The following is a 22,058-nucleotide window of genomic DNA, read 5'->3' as shown; positions in this document are numbered from 1 at the left end:
ATGTAAGAAACTCAGTTAATGCAAGTGTTTTATAAACTTTTAGTATCAAAGACACATAGGGTGAATGGTGGTCACAAGATTGTTGTCTGAATTAAACAGTATATTTTAAACCTAGGTAATTGGGATTCTTAGCTTGGGTGAAGTGGTACTTTTTAATCAGTAACTAATAATTGTCTTGTTTCTATATAGTTTTTTACAATGGCTCATTTTGATGGTACTTACAAATGTGTTGGTTTTGATGTTTGGAAGTAGTGCTGGTCTTTTCCTTCATGCTCTTCGGATAAAACACCATTTGATTTTGGGGGTGCAGACATGGAAAGGGCACAAAATGCAGTCATCTGGAATTATAATATCAGTATCTTTTTTATTTTTTTCTTTCACCAACACATGCACATGCTCAACATTGGAAAACTAAATCCACAGTTGTTTTTGTTTTTGTTTTTTTTGAGGGATCAGCTTGCTAATGTGGTGCACAAATGGCTACTGTGCTTTCAGTGTTGGCCAGACCATGAACTTGTTGAATTTCATCTTGTGCAAAATTCTTTGTAGATTTTATTTTGTAAAGAAGTCTCTGCATGTAAATTTTGACAGCTTCATATTAGCTGTCTGAAGATCAGTGATTTTTATCTTTATTTAAGTAGCTGGTGCTTTTACTAGAATGACCAGCTCTGATTTGGGTGCCTTCTTTCTCCAATACAAATGTTCAGAAATAATAACAATAATTTACTAAGGGTTATGGTATTAGACCCATGATTAAAATGTAGAGACCTTTTCCTAAAAATCTGTATTTTAGTGAAAGGGGCACCTGTGATAGAGCAGGGGTTTCTTCTGAGAAATGTTGCAAAGGAGATAAGGATAGGTGATCATAATGCTCTCTATAGTTGTAAGCTTGACAGTGTCTTAATTTGGATTTTTTTCTCCATCAAAGATTCTGTGAAGACAAAACGTAAAAAACATCAGCATGGAGATGGAGGGGAATCTCTTAGTGCTTACTAGTACTAGTTATGTATGATCAGGTTTTTGTTAAGTATGCTTACTTGGGAGGGAGAGATAAGCTGAAGATGACAATTTGATATGAAGTCCACACTGGTATGCTCAAAAGTATTTCAGGTACTAATATAGATTTCGTATTTGTAGTATGACCTATATCAGTAGGTCTAGAAGGGTATTAATGTTCTATTGCCAATTCAGAGGGAAAAGTGCTGTTGTTATTTACTGAATTATATGGCAGTTTATTTGCAAACCAAAAGAGAATAATAGTGTATTTCATGTGAAGTGAGCTCATGTATATGAAATAGTGTGAATCCAGGTCAGTAGGTATTCCTGAATCCTCATAGGTAAGTCTGTATATAAAGACGATGATAATTTAGGACATTTGACTAGACTTTTCATTTTTGAAGTTTCACTTGCTTCAAGTAGGTTCTATGTTGTTAATCCCTTTAGAGTTTAGCAGTTTTCCCCACACCATTCAAATGCTGTGCTTGAAGGGGTTTATTGCTTTCTAAATTTCTTTTTCTCTTGCTTATAAGCAAAAGGTGATTTTTATATTAGATCTTGTAGTAGATGTTTCTTATGGATAGATATAATGTACCGGTGTTATCAACTTCAAGGTGTGGGATGCCCTTTCCATGGGGGAAATTGGTAGGACGGCCCATTTCATAAAAACTGAAGATCCTTAGAAAGATGTATATTTCATCAAAAAATGTTGTGTGTATGCTGCTGTATTTACAAGACTATCGGTGATGCAGTCTCATCAAGTATTTAATTTTAATTTTCAATTTTTAATCTACAAGTTACTTTACAAGTTATAAAGCTTAAAATTCTGGATCTTGGTATTGTAATGTAGCACGTCCTAAGCACTGGAAAGCTTCTAGTTTGTTTCTTAAACAGTTTAACATGGCTTTTCTTTTTTTAACCTCTACTTTTATACTTGATGTTCTGTGTGGAAGTTCTGCCAGTAAAATGTATCTACCACTCTCAATCCAATGAATTCAGATTGTGTGGTAAGTAGATATTTTTAGTTAAGGTGAGGACATTTTGGAAGGAATCAAAATCTGAAGATTTTTTTTCAACTGTTTCTTAAGATCTCAAGTTTTGTATTTCTTAAAGTTGTCCAACCTCTTTATGCCAATAAATGAGATACAATCCTCACATCTTTCTACTGCTGATGTTATATTATTTTCAGCAAAAAGAATATAACTTTTTTGTCTCTCAAGTGTAAGTGAGGAAACTGAGAATTTCTTGCAATTTTCACTGGTTTCTGGGAAAGTGAACGGAGACACGAGGGCAGTGTCTCTATATTCAGGTAAGTGCTGCATTTACACAAGGCAGAATGTGTATCCAGTCTATATTGCCCCATTTTGGTGTGTTTTTACATAGGGATAGATGATAGTGTATGTCAAAAATAACAATAATAAAATAAAATGGTTCTTTACAAAAAAAAAATCAAGGCAATTTAGATTGTTTTGTGAAATACTTCTTTATTTCTAAGTTTTTCCCTCTTTTAACAAAGGATTTTTTTTTCTTTTTTTGATGCTAGTATATGGAAGTTTGTTACTGCTCCCTTTTTCTCTGAAGTGAAATGATCTCACCATTTTGTAGTCTTGTAAATGATTTTAATTAATCTTTTCTCAGCTGGATAGAGCTATTTGAATCTCTGTTTAGAGATGTCTCTCCTCCTACATTCAGTTTCTATGAAGTCAAGTAAATGATGAATATGAACATAAATTGTGTATTGCTAAGGATATACTTCAGTATATTTTCAAAAACAATTATCAAATACAAGTATATAATATTTTATCAGTATGAACTTGCCAGTATACATGTTAGACTTTACTGGGATAAGAGTTGTATGCCTTATCCTGCAAGGAGGCAGTTAACTAAAGCAAAATTTGCAGTGTTTTAAAAATTCCTTTTATTTTTTAGTGAATAAATGCAACCTTTTAATGCCAGAAGCAGAACAAATAATACAAATATACTGTAATTAAAAATGTTCCTGTCATTGTCTTATTCTTTGGCTTTGCTTAATGCAGGTAGTTAGATACTTTCATCTTAAAAGACTAATTGTGGTTTTATATAATACTTACTTCTCAATATACCTGTAAATCTATTCAGTGATTTAAGTGACTTTGTAGGAAAACACTGTTTTTATGTTGGTGTGCTACCCTTGCAGATAGATTTATTTTAGAAGAGAAGCCTTAGATCAAATCCAGATTGACTTACAGATTCTCTTCAAATTAAATATCTTCTAGGATCTGTTTCCAATTGCAAATAACTTCTTGTACTAGATATATTACACTTCTTTTGTTCTAGCATGCTTATCTTATTGTTAGTTTTGAAAGATGGAAATGAAAATTCATGAACTAGTTGACAAAGTTAATGAAAATTAGCAAAAGAGTTTGTGGGAAGCGCTCTATTAAATAAAGTTCTGATCTGAAGTGTTAAATGGAACTGGTAAGCTGAAAATAAATTCTCAGCAAATATTGGAATTTTGACTTGTAATAATTAACCTGAAGGTCAGTTATCCTATTTTCCTTTGATTAATTAAAATGCTTTGACTTTTTTTTTTTAAGAGGATTGTTTGGACTAGTCAGTAATGAAAAAAGTTGAAATGCTTTAAGACTTGAAAAATAAAAATTGAAAATGCGATTTTGAGCAACTTATGAAAAAGCAACTTATTAGCTTTTTACTAATTAAAAAAAGCTAAAAGCAGTACTAAAACATTAGGGCACCTTGTTGTGATGCTTTTTAACCCATAGTATGCTGCACATTAAAAGTACAATATTAACTAAGTGGTACTGTAAAATGTAGTGTTTTCTATTTTCAGATAACAGTGCATTTTGACACATTGTTTAAAAACCAGAACAGCTCTGCATATGAAAACACAAACTGTGATAATTAGATAGATATGCCATATGTGGTAGTTTAAATCGGCATATATCTCAAATGGCATGTTTAATGTTGTGTATTACTGGAATTATTAATTTTACAACTGAAAGCTGTTAATTCTGTTACACTGATTGCTTTTCATGAACCTGTAGATAATGATGGCAGACCTTTTTCTTTACAAAAAAATTTTGATAGCTCTAAAGATAGCTGTACGTTTCTGCGTTTTTAGTGGAATCTTTGAGTAGTATATGTTCTCCAAAATATTTTATAATTTTCTATTTAATTTGGAATTACAACACTTCTTAAAATAATGGTATAGGTAATGTTGAGGGACAGTCAGAAATCTTACTGTAAAAAGTCTATAATAGAGAAAGAAGGCAGAACTTCCTTCACGCTTTTTTTTCCTAAGACTTAAATCATAATCTCCAAGCCTTTAAGAATTGTGAGCAGTTGTGAAAAGGGCATGTTTTTAACACTAGTTAGATGAAAATTACCCATCACATGTGACAAAACTCAAGGGAGAAAAGTAAGACTTTCTAACGTAAATTTACTGAAGGAAGTTACTACTATAGGATTTACAAAGTCTAGCTGGTGTGGAGTTACTTTTCTTCATATCAGCTTTTATAGTGCTGTGTTTTAGATTTGTCAACAAAGCAGTGTTGATAATGACTTCTACCTGTTGCTGAATGGGGTATGGCACCAAGGTCTTGTCTGATGTCCCACTCACCAGCCACTGGGATTGTTAACACAAGTGTTGTGTAAAGCCTTTGACTTCCTGACTGTGGGCAGAAAGTGGGAAGCGAAACTTGATTCAGTTTTGTCTTGGTGCACTGGCAGACTCTGTTAAGGGTTATGGAAATTATTAGAAATTACATTTGTGTGTGTTGGTTAGTCCCTCATCCCTGTTCCTATACATAAGTTATTCCTGGGGGGCTTCTGTGTTTTGTGTTCAAAAGGAATATAGTGTAGGAAGGAACTGAAAGAGCTTCTGGGAAGATACTCCCGTTAAGTAATTAGAATGTTGGTGTGGAAAGAACCTCTTTAACTAAGAGGACTCAGTCCTCTGCTGCTCTTCCAGGCAAAACCATGAAATCCCATAATAGTAGTCCTCTTTGTGTTAGCCGTGTACATCAGTTGAGGTGATTCTGTCAAGCTCGTCAATGAGACAAATGTGAGGGAAAAGCTCTGAAGTATATTTGCTTACTGAAGAGATGTATGAAATGGAATAGGGTAAAGACCTGAGATCTTGGTGTTAATTTATGAGACTATGCAAACAAGTTGGTGGGCAGGCATACCTTTTATAGGATAGTAACCGGGAGATTTGTTTTCTTATTACGGTAAAGGGCATTTATTTAGTGTAAGGAAACACTGTTCTTTTTGACAGAACTTATAGTTGGACGTCATACAGAATCCTGCTTTGAGGTCATTAAGTCCCGTTCTATTTTATTGCAGGTGGCTATAGTTCTTAGCTCCAGAATATGGAAGCACTAAAGAATAAGATTAAGGAAGAAAAAATAGGAAATCCTGGCATAGTGTGATTTCATTGGCACAAAGATTTGTTGGTCATTTAGTAACCTTTTTTTCCTGAAAGCATGTATGGTGCTTATCTACCTCAATAAAAAGAAAAGAAAAAAAAAAAAAGACAAGTAGTTCTAATTTAAGAATCAAATGACTTCAAGCAAAATGTCACGTGAATAAGTGATCTAGTTCATAAATTAATAACATGAGTTAAAAATTAGTTTAGTTGCCAATGAACTGTGTTGGAATTAAAGATGGCTTTTGAGACAGATCACTGTTAACTTTGCACCAACCATTCTTTTTGCTAATTCGTATGATGTTGTGGTTATTTTCATTCATGTTTCTTATGCTGTTCAGTCCTTCTGGGATTGGATTCCTTCGTATGCTGTGTTATGGTAAGAAATAATTGCTGATCAAAAGTACAGCCAATTCTTCCTGCCCTTTCCCAAGCTCAAACTGGAGGAGAAAAAGAAGAAAAAGAAAATCACGTTTCTAATAAACTTAAGGTTTTAAATTTCTTGTCATTCATTGTATGTGTTGTACATGGAAAAGCTGTGTAAACAAGTGAGTTGTGTATAATCTTGTAAAGACAAGAGGCGGTTCCATGCGAAGTCAGTGGAAATGTCTCAGAGAGATGTTTCTTAGACTGACTGTTTCAGGAGCCTTGCCTTGCTTACCCCTTTTGCTGTCATTGACTGTAACTATTCCAGAGCCATTCAGTGGCTGCTCTTAGACGGTATAGTGTTGCTGCTGTTCTGACAACATGGATGTAGGGTTGTTTTCTGGATTTCTTGCCTTGCTTTTTAGTACACTGTAAAAGCAGGAAGGAAACCAAAGCAGCAGTTTTTTGTCTAAAAATTCTGCTTCATTTAAATAAGTTTTCAGTGGCTGAAGTAACTTTTTCTGTAGCTTTCAGCCTTATCAACTATTCGCTAGTAACAGGATCAGAACTTAATTTCCATAATGGGATGACTGTTGCATTTCTGTTCAAAATGAGCACTTAGTTCACTTTTAAGTATATATATTGAATGCATCTTACTTTTTTGTTGCCATCATTTTTACTCTCCATAGTTTTATTTTCATCATGGTCCACTTAGAAATTAGTTAGCTTGAAAAGTTAGCTTGAATTTTAGAAAGGTGATGATTTCTAGAATGGAAGAGAAGGAATATGCTTGGTTGAGGTATTTGAAATTTCTGTGCCCTGCTTATTGGTATCTGGATTCATTGGCTAAATATTTGGAAAGAATTACCAACTTATAAAGTAGGGTCTCAAGAAATCCATTGTAACTTCAGGAATTTTCATAAGAATAGGTTATAGAGAAGTTTCTAGATTACTCTGGACCTGTGATGAATATTTTATCTAGTGTGAGGACTGTGGGTGTATTTAATTTTTTGACTGTGTCAGTATCTTAGATATGAAGAAGAATGTATTTCTTTGGAAAGAAAAGACTTCTTGATTTTTAAAATTAACTTTGAACAATAATACTTTTTCACAGGTTTAAGAATAACTACCTGCAGTTTTTTTGGCAGCATAAATTTCTGTGTAGGTAAGGGGGAAAAAAAAAAAAAAAAAAAACAACAAACCTTGTAAATACTAACAATTACCGTCTTGCCAACAGAGGAATTTTAAAATATGGATAATGCCAGTTTTTAACGTATGCTCTGTAATTCCACTACTACTTAGGTGCCATTAAATTTATATATATAAGTCTGTATAAGCTTGAGAGTTCTCAGTCTGTACAGATTGGTGTAACGAGTGGTGTGACGACCATTTATACACTTGAGGTTTAGGTTCTCTCACAACTTCTGCAAAGTGAGGTGCAGTATACTTCAGATTTCTTACCAGGAGGGCTGATTCCTTCCTGTCTTTCCTTGAGATTGTCTTGGCTAAGCACACAGAAATCCTAGTTGTTCCAGGAATCCCAGTGTTCTTTTGTACAAATGCGACAGAAAAATCTGTTCAATATCTTAAGCAGTTTACCATCCTGGTTACTGTTTAAGAGATGAGAACAGCTTTGGAATTGAATTTGTGTACTGCATAATTATAAGTGTGATGTGAACACGTGTTCATATGACATGGATAAAAATGATGAACATTGAATCATATTGCTGTAGGTCTATTTTTCTTCACTTAAATGTGAAGAATGAGAAAAGCTCATGGAGTCTGAGAAATTTTGTCATGAAGATTTCTCTTTGAGACTGAATTAAAAAAAAAAAAGCAGTGTTTTATCTGTTTGAAAGAATAGACAAAACTTTCCAGTTACTCTGCATATGTACAGCAGATGTATTTTCAGCACTTCAAGTTTATTTTCAATTTTTAACCAACAATCAGGGTAAGTAATTATTAAGGTAGTGTAGTTGGTTTATGACTGTTGCTTTACCTCCCTGATTTTAAAAGCTTTTTAGCTGTGGTAGAAGGCATTTTTAGAAATTTCAGACCTGAAGTTTACAGCTTCACTAAAGGAAACCCCAAGCATGGACGAAGGCTACCTTTAAATAATTTTACCAAAAATTGAGTTGGTTTTTCTTTGTATGTTTTATGATTTTTTTTTTCTGTAAGTGTTACCAATGTTACTTTTTATCCTTCTCTCCTGTCTTTTTTCTTGTTCCTAGTTAGAGGTGGCACTGATAGGTTATCCTCTAGTGTCTCATTGCTGTGGAGAGTCATGACTGAGCCTCTCTCTGCTCTTTGGTATGTGCTCACTTAAGATTGTTTTAAAGTAACAGAGGAAAAGATGAGCATTCTGGTAACCATTTCTATCAAATAACTGTTTGCGCAGTTTCATTCCCATTCTCACAGTACTCAGAGCAGAAATGTCTAACAATCTGTGCTGTTCTAGGTGAAGTGACAGTAAGTCTTATAGACTGTGATAAACTAAATTCAACTTTTTGTTAAGCAGTAGAATTAAATTTGGACTAGCATGAACAAAGACCATATTGACATATACAGCCTGATACAAGGTGTACTTGCATATGTACATTAGTTGTAATAGTCTTTTAAAACAAGATTTCATATACCAGAGTAAGAACCAGGGGAGAAAGGAAGGATATGTTTTAGGAAAATACCAAGTAGACAAGGAAGGTGGTCAAACTGGAACAGAGTGTTTTTCTTGTTGTTGCTCTCTTTTTGTTGTTGTGAGGCTTCTTTTGTGCATTATCCCTGAAGTTGTTGGATTATTTGGATTGAAGTCAATATTTCCGATTTTGCACTAAAAACCTTTATCTTACATCTTGTTTAAGATATTTTTGTTCACTACTTTTATTTTAATATAAGAAAACAAGCAAACACAGGAAGAAATTCTCATATATCTATATGTAAACTATGTCCGTATGCACATATGAAGGGAATGTAGGTTGAAACATAAGTCTTAGCAAAGTATCCCTGTATTATACTGTAGTGGCAGGTGTATTTGTTAATATATCTTTGTGTTAACATAAAATAACCAGAAGTCAATTTTTTCTGTTATTTCATAGTAGTATTCATAAATTTTAATTTGTCAAATAACAATATGGAAGTGTTAGAGATGCTCTTATTCCTACCAAGAATGAATTTATTGAAGTGTGGATTAAAAATTAAGTGGGTTTTTTTTTTTTTTTTTTTTTTAGATAAGGCAGGAATCAAGAATCTTTTCCTCCCTATTAGCTGTCCGGGAAGTATTTTTTGAAACATGATTAGCTGCACAGATTTATTTCTTTTTTTTTGTGAGCTAGGGAGAAATAACCATTTATTTCATACTTGTTTTATCCTTCTTGAATGTAAGACTGTTATCGGTGTTTGAAATCAACAGACTTAACTGGGTGAATCAACATATCCTTCAGTCACGTGAATGCAGCAACTTTGGAATTGGCTATTGTTCTTGCTGTTACCTTTCTTGGTAGTCTTATCCAAAAAAGTTTCTGATTAACTGATAATTGTACATGCCAGTTGTTTGAATTCTCTCGCTTTCCTTAGTTTTCCGTCTTAGGTTTTAATGCTTTGGAGTTGTAAAGTCTAATTTTGGCTTTGAGTTTCACAGTTGCACTGCTTGAGATTTTATGCTCAGTGTGGTGGTGTATTCAAGAAGGAGGAATCTTTCTGTGGTGTCTGTGAAGTAGTGAATACCTGCTGTACTTCCAACTTTATATCTTCGTAAAATGTCAGAGCTGGAGTCTGTTTACTTGCTTGTGTCTTGTGGTTTGTGCTGTTGCTCAGCGGATCTTTACTTATGAGAATGAAATATTTTTATAGATGAAAGGTTAGTATGTGTATGTATTCATACATATATACATACATGCATACCTAATACACATCCTAAAATACATAAAATAACTTAAAAGACCATTTAGGTTCCAGTACAGTGGTGGTCACAGTTTTGAACACAAACATAAACAAATATATACGAATCAGAAGAGCCTTATTTTATACCAGTATATATTTTAAATACTTCATATTTTTATTCAAGTTTGTCCAAAAACAAGCAATCAAAATGCCTCAGTGAGACTACATGAAGTACATAAATGATCTGACTGATTATGTTGTGACTGTTTAATTTTTTTTTCCTTAAGAGAACAGGTGATTTAAGAATCAACTGCATTCCACTATTCCATTTTCTATGCCGGACAAAATCAAATGTTAGTTCCAAATAGAAGAAAATTGAAATATATGATTCTGTTACCACTTCTTTTTAGGTAGGTCTCACTCTAGATTCAGAAATCGGTAATAAAACAAACTGTTAATGAGGACCGTTTTTAATGGTGTGATCTCACTACTAAAAACATTAATATGTTTTAGCCAGATTCTCATCTGATACTTTATTAATTTTTATTTTTCAAAAACATTTTTACTCTAAGATTGAATGCAGGTATCTTAATTGAATTTGTTGTGGAGTGTTTCTTTTGTAGTAATTACAGTTGCTTCTGTCCTACCTTGTAACTGCCTTCTGTTTATTTTTATAGAAACAGCCCAGAGTGGTCTAAGTGATTTAGTGAGAGGAAATGAGACACACATGGTTGCTACTGTATATAAGTGAGAAGTTGACTTTTGCACTGTTACTTTTTAACTTAAGGCTTCTGATATGAAGGAGAGGCACTGTTGAAAATAAAATAATGCAGCAAAAATAATTAAAAAAGGATTGTGAATTTATTGAAAAATGGCATCAGAAACAGATGTTGGTGGTATGGCTGTAGAGGTTGAAACTTCCTGCCAATACTATGTTGAATTTTGTTGATGAGTGACAGGTAGCAGAAGAGGAACAGTCTGACAAAATGGTGCCTCACATGGAAGTGTGCATTCATCAAGTTGTGTTGCTGAATTCTTCCAAGCAGAAAAAATTGGCACATTTATGGAGACCAAGCAGTGGATGTAGGCACAGTGAGTGCTGGGTGATGTGTTTCAACAGCGGCAACACTGACAGTGTGTCACCTCTGGTGCAGAGCTATACAAGTGTGGCATGTAGGGTCTTGTTCATTGCTAGCGAAAACGCCAGCTTGCTGTAATAGCATTGTGTTAACTTTTCTTTCGGTTCTCATTTTTGCAGTAGTCTTCAGTCAGGAAAAATGCATTTTATCCATCAAATGTGAGGTATGCTGTTGTCCTTCATTTTGGTGGGGAGCAAGGGGGAATACTGGAGAACTATATAAATGAATTAAACCCCAAAACACTTGATGTCAGGTTTAAACTTCTGCAGGATTATCTGTCTTGGGACTTGTAAAGCTTGTTCAGTGTTATATATTGTTCCTGGATAAACCTACGTGTTTGTTAATCTTGCTGCTTTTGAAAGATAAATTGTTCTTGCTTAAAACTTGGTATATATAAATAATGCCCAGTGCAACCACTTGTCTATGGAAAATTAGGCTTAACTGAATTTGTTAGCATCAGTCAGAATGTTGTCTCAGGCAATTGGTTCTCCTAAGCTAGCATTTATTTCTGAGCAAGTATGCTCCTCCTTGAGTCCCTGAACTTTCCAATGTCAATCATTTTCTCTTAAGAGCACTGTTCACCAACTCTGCTCTTCCACTTTAACCTTCGGTTGTATAGAAATTCAGTTTGTCTCTTGTCACAAGAACAGGTCACAGTTGCCAGGAAGACAGGTAAGTTATGTTGAACATTTTAAAACATGGAGTAAACCAGTCAGTCATATTCCAAAAGCAGAGAGCAGTCAGGATGGCATATAGAAGTTTTGTGGGTGCAATTAATCTTGGCATCTTTGGATAACTTTGGTTCCTGAGCTTGACTAATCTCAGTTCTTCAGAGTTTTCCCATTTAACTGTATTTGACTAGGAGGTAGTTTGTAGTGAATGGCATCTCTCATGCTTGTTGATGGGTTTTACAGAGAAGCATTTAAAAAGTACTTAATATGAGGAAATTATTTTTTTTCATCGTTTCATTGGCAATCACTGATTAACTTCAATAACAGATGTGAAAGGACTGTAGCAGTTGTGGCTTCCTGATGTTAGAAGGATATAGAGTTGTTTGTGTGCATTTGGTTTTTTCTTAAAATTTAAATGTACCACTAACTATAATGTACAGATTCTCAGGGAAATAATATTTTATATGTGGCTTAAAATGTGTTTTCTGTAAATACTTGTGGTTTTAAGTTATCTCTATTTTTGGTTAGCTGAATATGTTCATTTATTCAATAGGAGTCTTTTGGAACCACAAAAATGAAAAGCTTTTAGCTTGAGGGTTTTTTCTTTTTTCTTTTTTTTTTTAATTTTGTAGGATGCAATTCTTTTTTTCTTTATTTGTCCTTTGAGTAGAGAGGGGCTTCTTGAGCAGCGTCCTTTCTTCAGTTGTTAAAAAATGTTTACCCTCAGTAACATAAAGCTTAACATTTTGAAGAGGTTTCTATTCATTTAATAATATTTCTTGTTGCTAAGAAAACACTGTATCAGTTGATCCTCCATTGACAGCAGTCATTCAGGAGGATGCAAAGATTAATAAAGACAAGGATAGTAACTTTTAGAGTACCTTATTTCTACTTAGTGTAATGTGCTGTAGAACAGATTCAACTTTGAACAATGAGCACTGCAGATAAATGGATTTGTCAAGTCCATTATTTATATTTTATTATTTACAGAAGTTACTTCTAATATGTGAAATATTGTGGAGAAGAAAATCATTCCCTAGTAGAATCAAAAAATCTCATCTGTTTGTTTGTTTCCTTTTTATACTTCCTGTGTTATATATCAGTTGAAACACCTGTTTTTCCTAGCTGACCAGCTAGAGTATGGTGTACTCCTGTATTTTAAGAATCAAGAGATTCTTTGTTCTTGCTTCATTGTGTAGTTTACACAATGAAAGTTTCAAAATTTCTCTTAAAGTATTTCTTAAATATACATAATACTTAACCATCAGTGTATCAAGTAGGGGATTCTACATAGTATTCTACATGGGGAATGAAGAAATATTTGGAAAAAATATATAAACCTTGATAAATACACACTGTCACTAAAAATTCCCAATTTATACACAAGGGCTGCTCTGAAAGTAATGCCTCCTATTTTATTTTATTGGCCCACAGCATCAGAGACAGACTTTGGTGACGTGGCAGGAGAGATTGAACTTTCCCAACAATATCCCATTGTTTTATTGCCATGTGACAAATGGGACCAGAGGACAGTCTAACAAAATGGCTTCTGACATGCAAGTGCATATAAGGGAAAGGCATGTCACTGAATTCCTTGACATGGACAAAATGACACCAACTGACATTTGTCACCACTTGCTGAACATTTATGGGGACCAAGCAGTGGATTTTGACACAGTGTTTCAGCAGTTGCATCAGCAATGTTCTGGATGGTCATGTAGATTTTTATAAGTGCAACGTGCAGTCTATTGTTCACTGCTACTGAAAATGCATAGCTAATGATGGTGACTGTTGAAAAAGAGTGTTTTACAGCTGAAAATTTGCTCTGTCAAATAGTATAATTGTGCTCTTTATATCTTTGTTGTTTCCATGGAAATAAATAGGAGGCATTACTTTCAGAGTAACTTACGTATATTGAAACATTTTTCATAGCTCTTAATAGAATTTCAGTAGAAACAATCAGTAGTTGTTCGTAACCTTCCCCATGTGAACTGTTGCAAACTTTGCCATCCAAATAAAATTATACAGTATAAGAAAAGGAAATTCTGGTGTACTAGAATGTAGATCCAGTCATCAGATCTACCAGTCTGCTCTATTCATAACCTTCTGTTGCCTGGCCCTGTGCCGATGCAGTGCTCTTGACCTGCCTTTCCAATTGTTTATTTATTTGTATAAATTTATGTTTATTGTAAGGACAACTTATTGCCTGCCTATATCTATCTATGTATGTACAAGTAAATATACAAGTAAATCCCCAGACATTAAATATTCATTTAGGCTCCTTGTTCATTACTTTGCTTCTGTTCAGAAGGTAAAACTTTTGGTCAGTCATGCCATCCTAACAACAGCAACTTAACTTTTCCTTGTGGAAGATTCATTGTTTTTTTTAATGTATCAGGTTTATAGATGGCCAAATGGTGAGTGGCTTTTCTAACTGATTATTGCCAAATCCAGATAAGAGTGGCAAGGTAAGATAAATTAAGGCTATTACAGATCCATAAGGGTCAGTTATTTGCTACCCCAAAGAAGAATTTAGTGGAGGACCTGCTCACCTGAGATAAGTCTCATGTATTGCTTTATTCATTTATACCAAATACCATGCTTGGCTCACTGGTGGCACATTGTGAGTTGCTCATTCAGAGGGAGTTTTCAAACTTAGGAAGAACTTGTTATAAATGTAGATAGATTTGGCTAAGTGATGCTGACATAGTGTGGATATAGCTATAGTATGTTATGGTGGTTCTATTCCATCATTAATTGTCCTTATGAATCTTCTTATGACAACAGATGATACTTCTAGATTTTTAACATCTTTTTTATGAAGATACACAATTGCAGGTACTAAAAGTGGATAATGCGTACCCAAATTTTGCCATTTAAGTCCAGAGCTGTGTCAGAGTTTTCGTTGTGGATGATCCAGTTCACTGATGAGGAAAAAAAGGCAGTCTTTTTGTCAGACTTATTAGTGCGACACCTGCCATGTGTCTTCTCAGTTCAGCTGTTTGCTTCAACCACTTGTCTAGGATCATCAGTGCTTATGAGAGAATTTCTGCTTTGAGAATAAGCAAAAGAGCTGCATATAGCAAATTGTGTTTGCCTTTGTATACAAAAAACAGTAAGCTTCTCTCTGGTCATGTGCCCTACTCATAAAAAAAAACCAAAACCCACTAGTTTCTTTTTTATAAACTCTATCATTTAAAATATTTTAAATGTTGGAAGTATGAACATTTTTGAAGTAAATTTTCAGAAGACCCTTATTTCTTTTTTTATGGGTTTCTTTTAAGTACTTAAGTAAAAGCTGTATGCTAAAACATCTTTTACAAAAAGAACTTTTCATCCCAGTGGGATAATGAGTATTTGGAAGATATTTAGGTTAATTGCAAATTAAAAAAAGAACAAAGTTTTAAATGATCTCGTGTTCTGAATTGGAAAAAAAAAAATTTTCCATATCAATTTTTATTTTATCCTTCCTACTGTAATATTATTGGTGTTACAGTCCTTCATAGACTCTTCTGAGAATACTGGGATAAGCAGTACCTGAATTTCTTGTTTGGAGAATTTTCAGACATTCCGTTTTCATTATTGCTGAGTTGGTTTTTTTTGGTTGTTTTTTTTTTTTTGGGGGGGGGGGGGGGGGGGGGGAAGTTTTTTTAAAATTACTGTTTGTATGTAAATGAGGTTTAAGAAACTGTTATGTTTCTTTGGTTGACTCTTTTCAACCACATAGAATGGTAGGGGAGTGACAAAGATTTTTAAGGGCCATCTATATTCCGTAAAAAAGTTTCTTAATTGTGTGAAAAGGCCCTTAAGTTCTTTATCAGCAGAACTTTTGGTGTTAACTGTTAATATGTTTATGTAGTAACCTGTAAAGTTCTCAAATGCAATGAAAGGTTTCTTAAGGCTAAGTCACTTCAGCATCCAGAGATATTATCTTTAATGCTAATTAAAGATGCTCTGTTGGATCCTTATGTAGTAGTTTTTTATACTATGCTTGCACATTAAATATGTTTCAGGAATTCTAGGTGAGTTGTCACTATTGCCTGTTGGAAATTTAATTTAAAAAAAAAAAAAGGAAATTTAATTCTAGCAAACTTAAGATAGAAAATAAAATGCAGATATTTGCTTTCAAGTTGTTCCCACAAGTTATAAATAAAATTCCCTTTAAAATCCAGTGTGTATTTACTGTTTTTAAATAGAGTATTTTATTGGTAAATGCCTGCTTATGTTGTTAGTGCAGTATAATATTCAATATAGAATTCAAGGACCATTATTAGTCACAGAGGTATTTATATTTGTTATATTTGTTCTGTGTCCAGCTAACTCAGAAATATTGTTTTTTTTCACAATGATCTTTCATTGATGGAAAAGAGGATATTTCAGAAGCCATATTGTGAAGAATTTTCTATGTGGCTGTAATTCCCTTAACATAGATGTTTTGGGCAGTTTTTTTCAGTCTGAGGAATACTGTGTAGATAATACTGATTGTAACAATGTAATAAACACTCTTTTTTTTTTTTTGTTTAGACTTGCTTGAATTTTAAGAAGAAATCAAACCTTGAAAAATTAGTGATATAAAAAATTCAGTGATTTTTCTAGGTCTTAGTTTAATATAATTTAATGTGCATTTCTAGCATAAAAATATTGTAGAACAAGGTCCACAAAACCCACAAATAATGAAAAGATATTTTCTCCTGGTCTGTAGTATGTGAAATATGCTCTCTCTTTCTACCTTTCTTTTTTATATGGAATGATTTTCTATTAGGATGTCAGATGTGTGTTCTTTATTTTAGTCTCTTGAGGTGCTAAATAGATTCATATCTATTTATATTATTGTGTAACCTACATTTTGAAGCATTATTTTCTTTTAGTTATGCTAGACAGGAGATATGCTTAAAAATAAAACACACAAAGATGGTCACTGATGAAGGTATTTGTTAGGGGAAGATTTACCTTCAGTGATGTTGAAAAGAGATGTGTATATTTTTAAAAAGGAACGGTTCATTTTTCTCAGTGGTTGTCTTTCCTTGCTACAGCTGCAGATATTTTAAAGACGATCTTTCTTCCTCCACCATCCAACTTCTTTCTGCAGAGTCGTGCAGTGAAGTCATAATCCTGTGTTTCACATCCATCTGTTACCATAGAAATGATTGTAATAGCCTAAATTTAGCACGACGTCTTTCCTACAGGATCAAGCAGGAGGATTGAATGGGTTGTATGAGAGAATCTTTGTGAAAATCAGAGTATGTTCTAGTTAGGAAAATCTAAACACTGTAATAAATTTACACGATAGAAAAACCTCAAGTAAAATATCTATTAATAAATAAATCTGCTGGGTTTAGATTTAAATTGTCATGAATGAAGTCTGCCTCATACCATACAAACGACACATTTAGTAACAATTGTTTTTTTTAATCTTAACAGGAAGCAGTATGTGATACAACATTCAGTGGCAGATACTTTTATAAAATATACTCAGGATATTTACTGTAGTGTAGGTTTCTTAAGAGGCACAGGAATGAGCTTGGAATTTAGTAGTAAAAAGGTTATTATTTTAAGATAAGTAGCAAAGATTTATGAAGTGATTTTAATAAATTGAGTTAAAATAAATTTTCTCTTCTTAAAAAAGAATCAGAGGAACTTAAGATTGTTTATTAAAAGCAGACAGTTATTGAATAACCTGAGTTCCTATCTGTGTCTTTGTCTTCTGGACATGCATAGAATCTTACTGTTATATTTGTTTCTATATGAGGGAAAGATGCAAATATAATAGAAAAATTGGGAAAGTTGCATAACTGTAGATTTGAAACTAGGAGATGTCTATAATAATTTTGTGCAACCCTCCTTTCACAAAAATCCATTGGGTGGATTATCATTTAGTGTTACAAAGACAGAATTTTAGAACATTCTCATTGAAAATGATTCTGCTCATCTGTTGACCTCTGATTCAAGATACATTGTTTAATCAGTGAGCAGCTGAATAAATTAGTTGCTCTATGTTACCTCATGTTATTTTCTCTTTTAAGACAGAATTGCTAATTTCCTTATAGTCTTTATGTATATATTTCCTTATAGTCCTTGTTTGAGCTGCATACACAATTTGAATGACTCTGTGGGGTTGAAGCATAAATATCATCATTTGATAGGTAGAGAAGTAAGGCACAACGGAACTCAGATCTGTTAATTTTGAGTGTGATGTTGGAACTTTACAAAATCATTTTTTCAAGTACTTAGTATTTAGTATTATGTAGCACAAACTACATTCAAACTATGGCTCTCATTAACATGGTTAAATGGTAAATGCTAAACATTTATGGAAAGGAGGTCTTGTGGTGTCAAATCAGACTTTGAAAGAAGAAGGATCCCTCCCCCTTTGTCCCTCACATTTCCATCAACTCTCTTCTCCTTCCCCCTGCCTTAGACACATTTTCCCATGACTTGTTTTGCTCTTGCTTTTCTTCTTCCATATTCTATTTCAGTGGGAGGCACGAACCTGATTTTAAAGAGAAAGTGTTTTTATTTTTGCAGGATTATTATTATTTTTTTTATATAGCTTAGTAGAAAGACAAATGAGAGAGACAGTAAGTACGTAGTGCTATGCTGTTAAGTTTAATCCTGAGCAGCAGTGGCTCAGAAAATAGCATATAAACTTTGACAAAAAAGCTGTTTAGATTTGTCTTACATAGAACTAAGAATATGTTTCTGAATTTTAAGAAAGTTTTACAGCTTACCCGGTGATACATTATATGCATATATTTGTAAAGTGGGACCTTGAGCAGGATTTATAACCTACAGGCTGTTCCTATTGTTGCTGATTATTAATTCTACTGTGATCAGTTATAACAGCCTTGCTTTAATATTCTAATGAGCTCCTGGCTAAATATCTTTACTGATTTAAGCACTTGAAATAACATCTGTTGTTCTGTGGAAATGTTGTGGGGTTTTTTTTGTCATCATCACTTTTTTTTCCATAAGTCTGAGCATATTTTACAAGCAGTGGAATAATTAAAAAAAAAAAAAAGACATTGGGAGCTTTTATGCTTTATAGATAATTTTGTTTTCTGTAGGCAAAGCGTATTTGCTTGATAGTTTTTTATTTTACTGAAAAAGTAGGAGTTAGATACAGTGAATGATTTTTCATAGTAAATAACTGATATACATGTAAGGAGAAAAAGCAGTAGCTTTTCCCTTTATTATGGTAAAACTAGGTCTGAATATTCTCCTATGCAAAAGCTGCTTAATCTGGTTATGAGACAGTTAAGTTGCCCTTTTGCTCTTTGTTATGCCTGTATCTCTAATCCTCTTGAACCCTAAATGGCACAGTTTGATGCTGCCTCCTTCCCTGAGAACTACCCATCTTTTTATTTCTTTCCTGGAAACCCTCTTTGTGGTTAAGTATCACCTAAGACATTTTTTGCTAATTGGATTTCTCTGAATTTTATTTATTTATTTAGTTAGTTATTCTACACTTGTTTGAGTTAAGCAACTTAATCTATTGTAAATAAGAAGATGAAGGTGTAAAGCTATGGAAGTTCGTATAATACCTCTCTTGATCAAATATATTAGACAACCTTCAAATTTGTAGCTTAGGTGAATTTGCAATTTATTTACAAAGCATTAGATAAAAGTACTGAACAAATGAAGTGTTGGTGATCTAGCTCATAAACTTCTATGACTGATCTTCTGATTTGGAGTAGTAATAGAAAAGTAAATTTATCTTCACTTTCATGTAATGAATTACAAACAAAGGAAACAGTTTTTAATTAAGGACATTGTTATTTGAAAACAAGCAGTTAAAGGTATATATCATAGCAATAGTTGGAATGTTTTTTTCTGTAATAAAATGAAAAGGTGCTATATTTTGCACTTTTTTATTATTACTGACTTTATATTTTTAATATACTTGTGAAAATTATTGAAATCTACTTTTTCAATGTTTTAATGAAATGTAATGGATTTCCTTAATGTAATTAAGACAGGTATTTGGCTTAACTGTAGAGATATTTACATGAGCGTTTATATATATATATATATATATAAAATCAATAAATATTTTAACATTTCTCTGTAAAGTCATAAGGAGATAGTAGTAAGCAAAACAGGAAAACCAACTACATTCTGATTGCTTCATACCAGCACTCTTGATAGTGAGAATCCTAATTTTGAATGCACATATCTGACTGCTCAATAGCTACAGTCTCACTAAAATGCTTTTTTTCTAAGTTTTACTGGTCTTTATGCTTTAAAAGATGTCTTTATTGAAAATATAATTAGTTTTTCATTATTTCCTTTTATGGAGTTATGGAGTTACCTAGTCGAGTGTAAACTAGTTTGCTTCTGCAATAACTGTATGATGTTCAATAGGAAATAATTAATGAAAATGGATTTATAAAAGCAGCTGAGTGTGGGAGGTTTTGTTTGTTTTGTTTTTAAATTAGACCCGCACAAGGATTCCTTTGAATCTGCATTTCTGTACTTTTCTAATTTCAGGTAAGTTATTTCTTTCTCCCTCTTTCTTGAAAACAGCTTTCTGTTTACATTTGAACCACTTTTCTTCCTTTGTCATTGCATCATCCAGGTAAGTTACTTACCCAGCAAGTGAAAGTGATATCGATACAATATGTATGGTATTGTTGATTGCTCTCAGTCTGTGATAGGAGTGTGCACTCTGTTTTTGTATAAAGAGATTTGACTTCTTACTCAACTTAATTATTAAACTTCAGTGATTCTGGGTTTATATTGATACTAGACAATGAAAATTCATGAAGTTTTACTTGATTTTATAGAGTTTATCATGTTTATATTCATTGTAGCACTGTCAACTACATGTAGTACAATGAAATGTAAATTCAGCACATGAGAAATCATGATCTTATGTAGTGTTTTTGTTATTGCTTTCATATAGTGGTAAATCTAAGTGCAGTTATCAAATTAGGTAGGTCATAGGTGCTGATTAATGGCTTCGAGAAGAGTATATTTTAATGTCTGTGTTTTAGTGTATTGGTTAGATGCTTGCTTCAGAAAAGTAAAGAGGTTTTCTTCAATTAACTAAACGTATTCAGAAATCTTAACCAACAGGGTTGAAGTAGATCCTTACTTGATGTCCTGTGTTGCTCCTGGAACTCTATGTTATGGTAAAGCACTGTGTTTGTTAAGGGAACAAACAGTATGCTTGCTTCTGAGGATCTGAGGAGCTAAACATGAAATGTACAAGTCATAAAACATTCTGGAGTGGTAGTTACTTGATTACATACATAAGGAAGCCTGATTGAGTTGGTCATTGTCCCATTTGGCCTTTCTTTGAGAGCATTTGTTTCATGGAAGGTGTAAAATGGCCTAGTTTTAGTGAGAATCTGGTCCAACCATTAAGTGAGGCTGAAATACATCTGAGTTGATAGTTGGTCTAGGAGCTCAAGCACATCTGTTGTATTTTTATGGATTTGATGCTTCCATTTGCAGAGTTCAAACAAGATAAATGTATTGAGGCTGAATAATATGAGGATGTGACCAATTATGGTTTATATGAACTTTATAAGCCTTCTTGCTGTTTCTATCATAGGTTATAGGAAAACATCATCCAAGTTGTGATACATATCATTAGAAAATAATGTTGGAGTTTCTTTGAAATTGAGGAAGTAGTGAAGTAAAACTTATTCTTACAATTTTCAAATCCTAGAAAGTGTACTGAAAAATGAAGAAATAACATTACAGGTGTTAGGTCTTGTGTATGTGAATGGTCTAAGTTGTATTTTGACTAGATAGGGAAACCAAAATAGTATAGAGAGAAACAAGTAAATTCTAAATAATTTCAGAAATTATTAAGGTGAATTGAAGGAAATCTGTATCAATTTTCAGTCAAAATTAATTTTTATTTAATTGCGGTGACAGGTTTGTATCTGTGTTACAACCTCAGGTATGAAGTGGACAAAGGATGGTCAGCAATAGAAGAGATGAAATTGTCTGGAACGCTCTTTTATCTAATGGTTTCTTTTGAGCACTTGTGACTGATTTTTGATGCATTTTTTTTTCTAGAGATGTGAAACTTCTTTAACTATTGAATTTTCTGAATACAGTACCCTGTATAATGCTCTTACTCTTCTTGAATGTTACGGCAAGTTCTGTATACGATCTCTGTGAGGATGTTTACATGTAACTTTATATGCTACATAATACCTAGCAACTGGAAATGCCTCCTGTAAGTGTTGAAAGCAACTGTAGCTGGTTATACAGCTAGATTTATTTCTTATATTGCCTGTGTGATAGGCTTCAACTGTTACCAACACATTTGATTTACAGGTTAAGAGCTGTGAACATTTCAGTCATTTATCAGTCACGATAAATTTTTTTGTTACTGTTGTTTTAACCTTTTTTTTTGTGGCTATACTTTGTAGAATTAAGTAGTATGGTGATCCAGTTCATTTGATATTTGCAAGTTCCTAAATGTGATAAGTTATGTTAAACACAAACCAGAGTCTTGTGTACACCTGTTAATAAAACTAAGAACATAAAAACAACAACAGCTTATAAGCATTGAAAAATTATTCAATTTTCTCATTTTAATTGTGATAATATGTATTTGTCGTCTTG

At 33.1% G+C, this 22,058-nt stretch overlaps 1 protein-coding gene and 1 long non-coding RNA gene across 14 annotated transcripts in view; one reads left to right on the top strand and one right to left on the bottom strand.

The window, feature by feature from the left end:
* The window catches only part of NOVA1 (NOVA alternative splicing regulator 1), a 181,742-nt gene that overhangs the window by 11,236 nt on the left and 148,448 nt on the right, over window positions 1-22,058 (top strand). The window lies entirely within an intron of this gene.
* On the bottom strand, window positions 894-16,565 carry LOC124418373. Its single transcript, XR_006939308.1, has 2 exons — window positions 16,425-16,565; window positions 894-5,862 (listed from the first exon to the last, which is right to left on the bottom strand). It is a non-coding gene; the product is annotated as an uncharacterized LOC124418373 (long non-coding RNA).

This window comes from Gallus gallus, chromosome 5, assembly GCF_016699485.2.
Source record: "Gallus gallus isolate bGalGal1 chromosome 5, bGalGal1.mat.broiler.GRCg7b, whole genome shotgun sequence".
Taxonomy (NCBI): Eukaryota; Metazoa; Chordata; class Aves; order Galliformes; family Phasianidae; genus Gallus; species Gallus gallus.
Note: the sequence above shows the minus strand (reverse complement) of the source record. Positions and strands in the feature narration are given on the sequence as shown.